We start from the raw sequence: 11,939 nt of genomic DNA, 5'->3' as shown, positions 1-11,939 counted from the left end.
GGCTAACTGTAGACACCTACTTTTGTCCCCATTCCCGAAAGGGAAAGGTTCGATGATGAAAACACAAATCTCCACTTGACAACGCATCTCCTTAAAATAAACGAATCTCAATTCCCCTTTTCATTTCACCCGAAACCTGATATTTATAGAAAACTGCTATTTATGGAAACCTGCTAAAAATAGTAACTGTTGTAAAAGGTAGCTTCTAAAAGTGGCAAATCATAAAGGATAGAAACCTGTCAGAATTAGGTGTTGCATTCCAACATAAATCCTAAACGAGATAGAAAACTGCGAGAATCCTATTCCTAATATGATTCGGAAATAAGAGTTACGTATTAATTAAAATCCTAACGAGCCTAGAGTTCGTAACGGGCCCAGACGCATCCCGTCGAAAGGTTAATACGCACTAAAAGACTCGATTAAGTCTCAAACTCTACGGATTTCAGGAATCCGAATCTGACTAAGAAAACAGCCCAGACCTTATTTTCAACGCCTGGCTCTGGGCGCCGAAAATACCTGGGTACGTGTTTTTTCCTAATTCTTTATGGATTAGAACTCTGCAATTCTATCTTTCCACGAACTCTTCCCTATAAATACAGCCCTAAATTCGACGTGAAAGAGACACAATTCATATTCTGAGTATTGACTCCAACCCTTAGCCTAAGCCTCACGCTGCAAAACTGTTCACGCGTTCTGTCGCAATCGATCCATAAATCGAACAGAACGTATCCTGTCCCATAATTGAGATTCATTAAATAAAAAGGAGAAATAGCAAAGTCAAAGTGGTTAGTTTTCTGAGAACCGTGACGCACCTCTCAAGGGTGCGTCGTAATGTGTCCCTTTTCGATGATTTAACTGCTTTCCTCGCCCTTTTTATGAACTGTTAAACTCACTAAATCTGATTGTTCTATCACGCCTAAAAAATATAATATTTTTGGGAAATTGGATTATCATGCTAGGTCCCTTAATACTACTTAAATCAGATAATCACGATCGATCTAGTATTATATGTTGCATATTGCTAAAATCAACTCAGATTAGTTTAATAGTTAACGCATGTCCCTTCAATTATTTATGCTGAGCTAGTAAGGATATCCTGCCTCTGGAGTTATCGACGAGCGAAGTACTCCTCTCGGTAGTTACAGTCCCCCGAACCCTCAATCTCTACCTTGCGGGTGTATGTTGAGAGATCCCCACACCAGGGATCACAAGGGAACCTACGGCCGTCGTGGCCAAACATAATTGCACTCCCTTTATGTCACGATAACCGGGTTTTGTCAGTTTTTCTCATTGTCGTTAAAAACTGAATGGCGACTCCTATATTACTAGTCAATTGGGTGTATACTCACAGGAAATCCAATTACACTTGATTAAATAAAAGAATCGTCACACCCACGAGGGACGAGGTCACGCATTAGCCTCGTGCTTTTTCGACCCCCTCACAACCTCCCATCCCCTAAAATGACATGGTCCTCACTTGTTTTACTTATTAAAATATTTACCCAACCCCACTTGTTTTATTACTTTATTTCATTCAATTCTTCTTCTTAAAACCCGTGCCCGACCAAGTGTATCTCTTAAATAAATACGGAGGGAGTATCACATTTACTTTTTCAATAAAATAACAATTGATAACTAAACAACCACTTATCACCTAAAAGTTTTTAGAAATATAAGTCTAACAACTAATTTGGGACATAGGGGTATTAACTAATCTGGGACGGGCGAAAAAGAAAAGTGTAACAACTAATCTGGGACGGAGGGAGTAATAAATAATAAATAACTAATAATTAGTAATCTCTAGTTAATTACAAAATAATAATAAAAAAAATGTTAATTAATAACGAAATAATAAATAATTAAATAACTAAATATTAAATAATAATAATATGTAATTAATTACTAAGTAATTATAATAAATGATAAATATTAATAATAATTCATAATTAATAATTAAATAATTAATAACTAAATAATTAATAATTAATAATCCATAATTAATTACTATAAAATAATAATAAATGATAAATAATAAATTATAGTAATTAGTAATAAATAATTAGTTATATATAATTATCATATCAATATAAATAAATAAATAAATAAATTATAATAATAATAATAACAACAATAATAATAATAATAATAATAATAATAATAATAATAATAATAATAATAATAATAATAATAATAATAATAATAATAATAATAATAATAATCTTGGTTGTCTAGCTCTGATGTGTGTGTTGACTTGACGGGATCATCTCCTTTGACTCAATCTGGGTTGTCTTGCTTTGCTCCGAGTCGGGTTGTGACTGTTCCGGCTATTCGGAAACGGGTCAAGTACGAAGAACGTTGCAGGGTCATTGGTTATGGCTTTCTTCCGTTCTCTTTCTCTTCTTTGGGGGAGCTGGATAAGGAGGCCGCTGCGTTGCTGAAGCGGATTAATAAGTTTTTTAGGGCACAGGACATTGGGGCTCGTGCTGCTGCTCATATTTTCACCAGGATAGGCTTTGCTATAACTAGAGGAGTGGGGTCCCAGATTGTATCTCGGCTTCCCAATAACTGTTTGTAAAATATTTGACTTTGTTAGCATTTGATTTATAATAATAAGTATAATAAATAATAATAATAATAATAATAATAATGATAATGTTATTATTATTAAGTTGAATTGAACTGAACTGAAATGAACTGCACTACAAAATAAGTCTTGAAACTGAAATTAAGCCAAAAAGAACAGGGTCTTAAGTCCCAAATCGATCATATCTTGGTTTGGTATTAAATGATGAAGTCCAAGTGATTCAAAACATTCAAATGGGATGTCAAGATGGATTCTTTGACAAAGAAACACCCATAAGTGAACTTGAATATTGAATCACAAAAGGGATCCCTAATCCAGATCATTGAATGGTTGGACGAACAATGACTAATGAAGATTAGATTGCAAGTTGATTTAAAGTTCAATTTCTTGAACTAGATGGACTGGATGTCAGAAATCATTTACATAGATACTTATTGGATCTTGTATCGGATTGACCATGAGAACACTTTAAGAGATTAAAGTCATGTCAAAGTAGTTCTCATTAATGGTGATTGGAACCTATTCCTCAAAACCTGAGTAGTTATGGCTGCTTGTTTGAGAATTAGTTCGCTTTGATGCTCGCTAAACATCGCACCGTAAAATGAGACTATAAAAGCAGTTATTGGGCGTACTATGAATCAAAGTAAGTTGCTCATAAGCTACAAGAAGGGATTGTCCTCCTATCTTTTATAGGATATGGTGTTGTTGTTGTACAAGGCCTCTCTAAGAGTTAGATACTGTGAAAATGCATGGCCGTGCTCAGAATGGTTAAGTCTTAACCTTCTGTAGAAGTTGAACTCTGTAATTCGAGAAACATTTCTGGACCTAATAAGGATGGCTTGGATCTTACCTTATGTTCAATAAGTAACACCAAGAGACAAAGGAATTGTAATGCACACTTTTCTGAATAACAAGTGGGAGACTGAAGGAAATATGTCCTTCACCCAAGGTGCATTGGTCCAATACCAAGGTTCAGATTAATTACGAACAATTATTCAGTGAGATCAAGTGATCGGAACAGCTGGCTGGAGCAATGCTTCCGATCAGTGAGTTCTAATCCTAATTAGGCTCATAGCTTACTCTTGACTGAACCTATAAGGTCACACCATTGGCATGTAACAAATCACCGGATTAAATGAGTCAGAAATTCATTTAATACATTTTCGGGAAATTAGTTCGGTAAACATAATTATACGATTTAACTTTGGATCGTGAAATCGTATATCGTGTTGCGTATATTCGTAAGCTAGGCGAAACGAATAATCGTATCGTACGTCAATGGATCGTCAAGTACGAAACGATAAATAAATTGTCAAAGGATAATTTAAACGCAAACACGAAAGTAAACCCACGAGCCAAGAAAATGAGGCGTAAGGCGCATGGGCTCAGCACGCATGATTGCAGCGCTGGCCCATGGTCTTGGCTGCTTTGATGCGCGCATAAGAAGGTAGCAGGTGCTACGTTGTGGCTCGCGGCCCAGCAGCAAGCCTGAAGTGTTCATCCCAAAAGCAAAAAATCTTGAGTGACGTCTAAGCCACCCATCTCAAAATGGATATGAACGTGTCGGTGAACCATGTAGAGGAACGACATTTGGAGTTCTTGTTCTTGTTTGTGATTCGTTGAACTAAGGGAAAACACGCTACAAACGTAAATAATGCTTGATCTTTACTTTATACATGCTTCCTGGCTTTGAGATTATTTCGCTATCATGTTATGTATTTAACTGTAAACCCCTACATCAGCACCGACAAAAGTCACCACATCAGCAAGCATCACACATTTGACATCCATATTGCCTTGAATCCAACGATTAACGGTAGCATGAGTTACATCCGGCCTAGTTTCTTGTGGTAACTCTTCCTCGAGGAGAAATTCCTTCTCCTCGTGCATTAGAACTATTTGTAAGTTCCTTTGCCAATCGAGGAAATTGTTGCCATTCAACTTCTCCTTTTCAAGAATTGAACGCAAATTGAAATGATTGTTATTTTTGTTGGCCAATCATTACTACAGTTAGAAAGAATGCAAATAAATAACCATTTAATAACTTAAAATAAAATCATACATGCAATCATTAAAGCTATTAAAACATTTCATTCATGCATAATAAAATAGTCCAATATGAATGAAATGAATCCAAGACCCTAAAAGACTCCAAGTTTTAATCATGACTTGACTTGTCTTAACACTTTGAAGAATTTAGGTAAGAAAAAACCATTTTATAATAGTTCCAAACTACACTTCGTCAATAAGCTAATGCCATAACTTATCCATTTTCCACACCACATACCAATATTGTTTGAGTTTTAACCACAATCAACATGCTCCTTTGGGATGCCTTACTATCTAGGAATATTAAAGTAGCACCTCGCTTTGGCTTAAACCTACTACATTAGGTTCAAATATTTCTGTAAGTGCTTGATTTGGAAGGCAATTTCAAGCTCAATATTTCTTTAGAACTTAATTGTTTCTATGTGATTATTTGTTTGGTATTACCACCCAGTTCACCCTTAGGGCTAATCCAGATTCGGGGAGAGTTCTGGGTGGATAGGTTCCAATCCCTTCTCAATTGTTGTTGCGAGGGATCGAACACGAGATACTCTCTACCAAGTTCAACTTCAATCACCACAATACCAACAAGCAATTGGTTTCTATGTGATTATTAAGTGAACTAACAAGCTTAATCAAAACATAAAACAACTTTCTCATGCATAATTATATATATGATCTAGTAGGACCCCCTTGACTTAGTCTTAAAGTCTCCAATCTTCAAATTTTGTCTTTTTAGCTTAGCATCGTCTTTGTTTCTTTTTTTTGACATAAGCTTAAACAAACAAACTAAGAAAAATTACAAAAGGAAAACAGTATTGTTGAAGCTGCCTTTGCCAGCATGTGTGCTTGTTCAACCCTTGATCTATCCACCTTGTTGATGCAACACTAGTGAAAAGTATTTCCGACCTGTTTAATTTCAGCAAGTGTCCAGATTAGATGAATATCCATAACCTCTGTCGATCGTAGAAGCTCAACCAGACGGTGGGAATCCGTGAAAATTGTAATCCTCCTAAGACCATCTTGAAAAGCCCACCGCAAACTTAAGAGACACGCTAAAGCCTCAGTGTGGAGTGCCGAAATTGTTGTACCAGGTTGCGCTCCTCCTATAATTCGTTCACAACAAACCTGTTCCCTATCCAAACCCCATCCCAATACTGAATTCTTTATGGTCTTAAACCAGGAACCATCGATCAGAATAATAGAAGTTGGATCTTGAGTTTCGATACCAGCCCAAATTACTCTAGTGAACCCCGGTGGGTAGATAGGATCTTCCTCTGGTGGATGGAGATAACCTAAATGGAGAGAATCTTTTTTAAGCAGAATTGAATGCTGCTCTAACCCTAGTTGAGTAAGGTTATTAACTCCCGAGGTATTCAAAACTTCCCCCCTGAACACTCTTTTGTTCCTAGTCAACCATAAGCTCCAAAGTGTACTAACAAAATAAACAATACTTGGACTATTGATACCATCCTGACGGTGAAAAAGTCGGATATAAAACAGAAACCATTCCTGAAAAGACATAGTTTCGTTGAAATTTAAATGGATAGCGAGTGAACTACGCCTCCAAACATCACGCGCAAAATAGAAGAAACGAAAAAGATGGTGAGAATCTTCATCTGTTGCATTACACACCTCGCAACTCGTAGACACATGGATTCCTCTTTAGTAGCAATCCCATTGTGAAGTAGTTTCCAGATGAACAACTTCCATTTCGGGAGAAGGTTCGTAGACCATAACATCTTGAAGAACGTAGCCTGAGAATTCAGTCCATTATCTTTTGAGTCTTCTAAAGCCAGCATAGCATAGGCTGACTTAACAGTAAACTTACCTGACTTTTGATATTTCCAATAAAGGAAATCTTCCGAATTTGAAGACGGTATCTCCAGCCCTACTATACTTTTAGCATCTGAGAACTCAAAACTGGAATTAATCTTCTCATGGTTCCATCCTCCCCCTGAAGGTAGAATAATGTGATGTACTTTCCAGTCTTTAGCATGCCTAAGGGAAACATTTGACCTAAAAATGGGTATATCCCCATTTACCCATTTGTCCCTTCCTGCAACTATGGATTTTCCATTACCTACTTTCCAAATACAACCCCGTAGAATGAGGTTTGAAGCCCTACCCAACCCTCTCATATCCCAAGAGAGTCGACGACCAAGTAGTGAAGCTTTGACTCCAGTCTTAATAGGGTTTAAGAACTTCTTATCGAACTCTCCAGCCAACAAAGATTGAGGATTGTTATTTAACCGCCAAACTTGCCGCATAAGTAAAGCTTTATTCAAGCAAGAAGCGTTGCGAAGACCCAAATCCCCAAGACCTCGAGGCAACTGCAAAGTACTTCTTTTCACCCAATGAAGCCTTGTACCATCTTTCCCTGCCCAAAAGAACCTAGTAATAATAGAGTCCAACTTTAATGTAACTGACACAGGTACCTCCATACAACTAAGCACGTGAGAAGCCATAGCCAGAAGAATACAGTTAATCAACACTAACTTTTAAGATTGAGAGAGATTGCAAGAATTCCAAGCTGAAATCTTAACTGCAACCTTATCCACAATGAAATGGAAATTTGAATGTTTTTTCCCCTCCAAATCTATTGGCACCCCTAAATGTGTTCCTAAATTCTGAACCAACTCCATCTTCATGATGTCTTTAAAAAGAAGTTTAACCTGTACTGGAGTATTAGGACTTACTTTAAAAAGGGATTTCTGCAAGTTAAGTTGTTGACCTGAGATTCCACAAAATCGCTGTAAAATGGAAGTAATTGCACCACAACTTTCCTTTGTAGCATTGAAAAAAAGAAGTGCATCATCCGCAAAGAACAGGTGAGTCAACTGCGGGCTTCCTCTCGATAAACTAATACCTTTAAACTGCTTCAAGTCATTCCCTAGTTGCAACATTCTTGATAAAATATCCATGCAGAAGAGAAACTAAAATGGGGATAATGGATCTCCTTGACGAATTCCACAACCAGGCCTAAACTTGTCTGAAGTTTGTCCATTAATTAAAATTTTATAGGACACCGTAGATATACATTGATGAATTAGCCTTAACCAATGTTGTGGAAAGCCGTAACCCCTAAGAACTTGAATAAGGAAGTCCCAGTGCACTCTATAACATGCCTTGCTCATATCGATTTTTAGAGATGCCAAATAACTTCCACCTCTTCGATGGCAGTTAATCTTTTCAATCACCTCATGACTCAATAATATGTTATCTTCCATAAAATGCCCCGAGATAAAGGCATGTTGAAATGGAGGGATAATGGTTGGAAGAATTGACTTTAATCTCGACACCAGACATTTAGAAGCACATTTGTACAGCGTATTACACAAACTTATCGGTCTTAGATGACTTGTATCTTCTGGAAAATCTCTCTTCGAAATCATAACCAATAAGGAGTGATTCCATTCTTTAAGAAGGTATCCTGTAGAGAAGAAAATCCGAACCGCTTCACAAACCGAAAGTCCAACTATAATCCAATGTTTTTTGAAAAAAGCCGCAGTAAAACCGTCTGGCCCTGGAGATTTCAAATCCCCCATAGAGAACATAACATCCCTAATTTCTAAACCCAAAAATTCCTTTTCAAGATGACAAATTTGATCATTTGAAATTTGTGGCAAGCCTAACTCCCTAATTACCATTTCGATATCCTCATTTATTGGTAGCACATAATCACTTTTGAATACCTCCTTTAGGTTATTAAGTACCAAACTTTGAACCTCATGCTGATCCTCAACCAAAACCCCACTCTGGTCTTTGAGAGTTAAAATCTCGTTCTTTTTCTGCCTCATTTTCACTCTAGAGTAGAGCAAAGTTGATGGAATGTCTCCATCTTTGATCCATCTCTCTTTCATACGTTGTCTCCAAAATTGTACTTTAATAGAAGCTTCTTAAAAAGCCGAGTTTACTTCCTCTATGTATTCCTTCGCATGATTCAACCTTATCACTCTCATACATGCTGCTGGTAGCTTTTCACTTAAATCTTAATTTCCAGTTAACACCCCAACACCTTTTGTTTTTAAGACACCAGGATTTAATCTTAAGTCTAAGCGTAACAAGCTTCCTAGAAAGTAAAAACATAGGGGAACCATGAAAATTTCCTCTCCAAACCTCATCCACTATCTTACAAACCTCCGCAAATTGAAGACACTAATTTTGAATTTGATAAGGGCGGTATTTCTTTAAAGTAATACTCTCATTGTCAAAAACAATTGCTGAATGGTCTGAAGCAATGAAAGGTTGATTAATGATTTTACTATCCGGGAAATCGATAAACCACTCATTCGACATATAACCTCTATCAAGTCGTTCCAAAATAAGATTGCTATCTTCTCTCTTATTGGACCAAGTGAATCTTGGTCCCGAAAAAGGAACTTCGAGAAGATTACTTTATAAACGAAATTGATTAAAAGTATCCCATCCATCAATCTCTTTTCTACCTCCTAATTTATCCTCAATGTATTCAACTTGATTTATATCACCTAATATTAAACTCTTTGGGTACAATGCAAGAATTTCTAACAAACCATCCCAAACATTCTTTCTATCATCTAGGGAAGGTGATCCATAAAGAAAAGTCACATAGTACACATTTCCATTAACTTCATTGATTTTACAAACTACATAATTAGGAGAACTAAGAACACAACTTACATCAATATTACACCATCCTAATACAAGCAAACCTCCACTACTTCCTATCGAATCTACACCACTACAAAAGCTTGGATTAGTATTCTTAAATAGATTTACAGCATTTGAGACAGACATCTTTGTCTCTGACAAAAACAAAAGCTTAGGAGATTGAGCACGAAGAAGCCAAAACATATACGGTAGCTTAGGAGTTAGGATGTCATTTAACCCCTACAATTCCAGTATATATATTTCACTTAGTGGAGGAAGGCTTTGCCTTCGCTTGAGTAACAGAGCATGAAAAATCTGAAGCAACTGAACCTGACTGATTCATAGGATACATCGAAATAGGGTGAAATTGTATCCCATCAACAATGCACATACGATCCTTCTTACTTGAAACTGGAAAGCTTTGCAATTTACCCCTCTTTCTTTTACTGGTATTGCTGCCTTGAAGTAACTTAATTATGTCTTCTGGCACCTCAATCTCCAAATCTCTAGCCACTTCCACATCTGAGATACATTTTGAATGAAAAAAGGCACATTCCTCTTCCTAGTCCATCTATTAAAACCTCCCTTTAATTCAAGTTGTTGTAACCTTAGCTTTCTTCTCTTGTGTTGCCAGTCAGTATCACAACAAGCACGGTGAGAAGGTAAAGCTTGAACCGAACTTCCCCTTTCACTTTCATACCCACCTGGCCTCGAACGTTTTTTAAGCCAACTTGCTTCGAACTTTGATGCCAGACTTGAAGTAATGGGTAGTAGTTGAATTTGAGTTCAAATTATCCACCCTTGGAGTAGATGGATCACTCGAAGAATAATCATTGACCACAAGTGCTGCTTTCTGTTTACAACCCACAGCACTAGCAGGGGGGTAACCACTGGAGTTGGTATATTATCCCCCATACCTCGAGTAATCATACATGCAGAGAAGCTGCCAGGTTTGTTAATAATAACTGGAATCGGAGGAGAGTCCATATAACCTAAAGATGGTTGTGGGCCGGGCCGGGCATCGGGTCGAGCCCACGGGCGGTGGACCTAACCGGACCAGGCCCACGTTGTTTCGGGCCGGGCCGAAAAGTTAAAAAGGGCCCAGGCCCGGTCCAAGCCCAAGCCCACGGGCTTTCGTGCCGTGCCGGGCCAGCCCGTCGTGCCTAAGGCTAATTTTACTAAATTTAGCGTGCTTTGTCGTGCCGGGTCGAGTAGTGTCGTGCCTTGTCGTGCTTTTTCCAAAAAATTAAGGCCCAGGCCCGTCCCACGGCCCACACTTCGTGCCCGTGTCAGGCCGCGCTTTTTTCGTTCTCGTGCCGGGTCGGGCTTTATTTTTGCCGGGTCGGGTCGGGCTTTGGGCTGGCCCGGCCCACAACCATCTTTAATATAACCCGTTCTTGGACTCGGAATGGAATGGAAAACTCCATCATAAAAAATTTGTGGCTTACCGTCTACAAAGTTTTGAGATGGATCAGTTTGCCTTTGAGACACATGAAAAGGAGATTTCACTTATGCACTGGTTCCTGTTTCTTCAAAACATCAGGGATTATAGTAGGTTCAATCATAACATGGTTAACCACCACTTGAGCCTCAGAAACCTGCACACCTAACCTACCACCAATATTATCACCTTGATTCTGACCAGGGGGTCTAGAAGGTTCCCCCCTTTCAAACACTGCTTTTCCTCTACCAAATCTAAACGCGAAACCATGTTGCAGAACTGCATTATTGTCTTCAAAAGGAGGAGCTGACACTTTGAAAGTACCCCCACTATTGTTACTTGGAGAACCAGTAAGAAGAATTAGCTCCAAATAATTTCGAGGCTGAGCATTGACATGAGTATCATCATTAATCTGAACTGCACCAAAGAAAATTCTACCTCCCCGATGAATCAAACGAGGGTCATAAAACCCATTTTTCCTTGGAGGAGAACTCCTCTCAAATTGATTACTTCTATGATCATCATCCCCTCCTTCTGAAAGATGTTCTGAAGCAGGATGATAAGAAGCATCTGATTCATTACCAGAACTTTGTGGAGAGTTGTTACTGTTATTATTTTCCCTTAAATTACCTCCCCCAAAACCTCTATAACCATTACCATAATCATTATCATCTCCTCCCATATCATCATCACCCCCTCCCTCATTAAACTAGGATGGATCGATTCCCCCACCCATTGATAATTCAGCAAATTCAACCTAGAATTACGGTTAGAAAATCTATCTGAAAGACCTTGGATCAAATTGGAATAGAAAGGTTGATGAATCGAACCATGCATAATAGTAGAGACTAGAGCTTCTAGCCTATCAAAGTAATCACCAATCTTCCTACTTGCATCATAATCAGTGAGAATACAATTACTAGTGTAATGCCCAACCTCCCCACATCAGAAGATAAGGGTAAGAAACAACCTGGAATAAGAGGGTGGGAGAGATCGATTGTCATCAGTGCTCTTATTTCAGGTTCTGGGGGAACATCTTGATTACCTCCATCAATTTCTTCAATGACTCCCACATGTTTCAGAGCTTGCACCCCCCATTGATAATTGAGAAAACGAAGAGGAAGCCCATGAACCCTAACCCAGATCTTTTCTTTATCAAAATTCAGCAAATGAGGCACCACTTCATCATGACCTCGCCTACATGATATCAACGATCCATCCAGGACTGTTGTTTGA

Source organism: Spinacia oleracea, chromosome 1 (assembly GCF_020520425.1).
Source record: "Spinacia oleracea cultivar Varoflay chromosome 1, BTI_SOV_V1, whole genome shotgun sequence".
Taxonomy (NCBI): domain Eukaryota; kingdom Viridiplantae; phylum Streptophyta; class Magnoliopsida; order Caryophyllales; family Amaranthaceae; genus Spinacia; species Spinacia oleracea.
Note: the sequence above shows the minus strand (reverse complement) of the source record.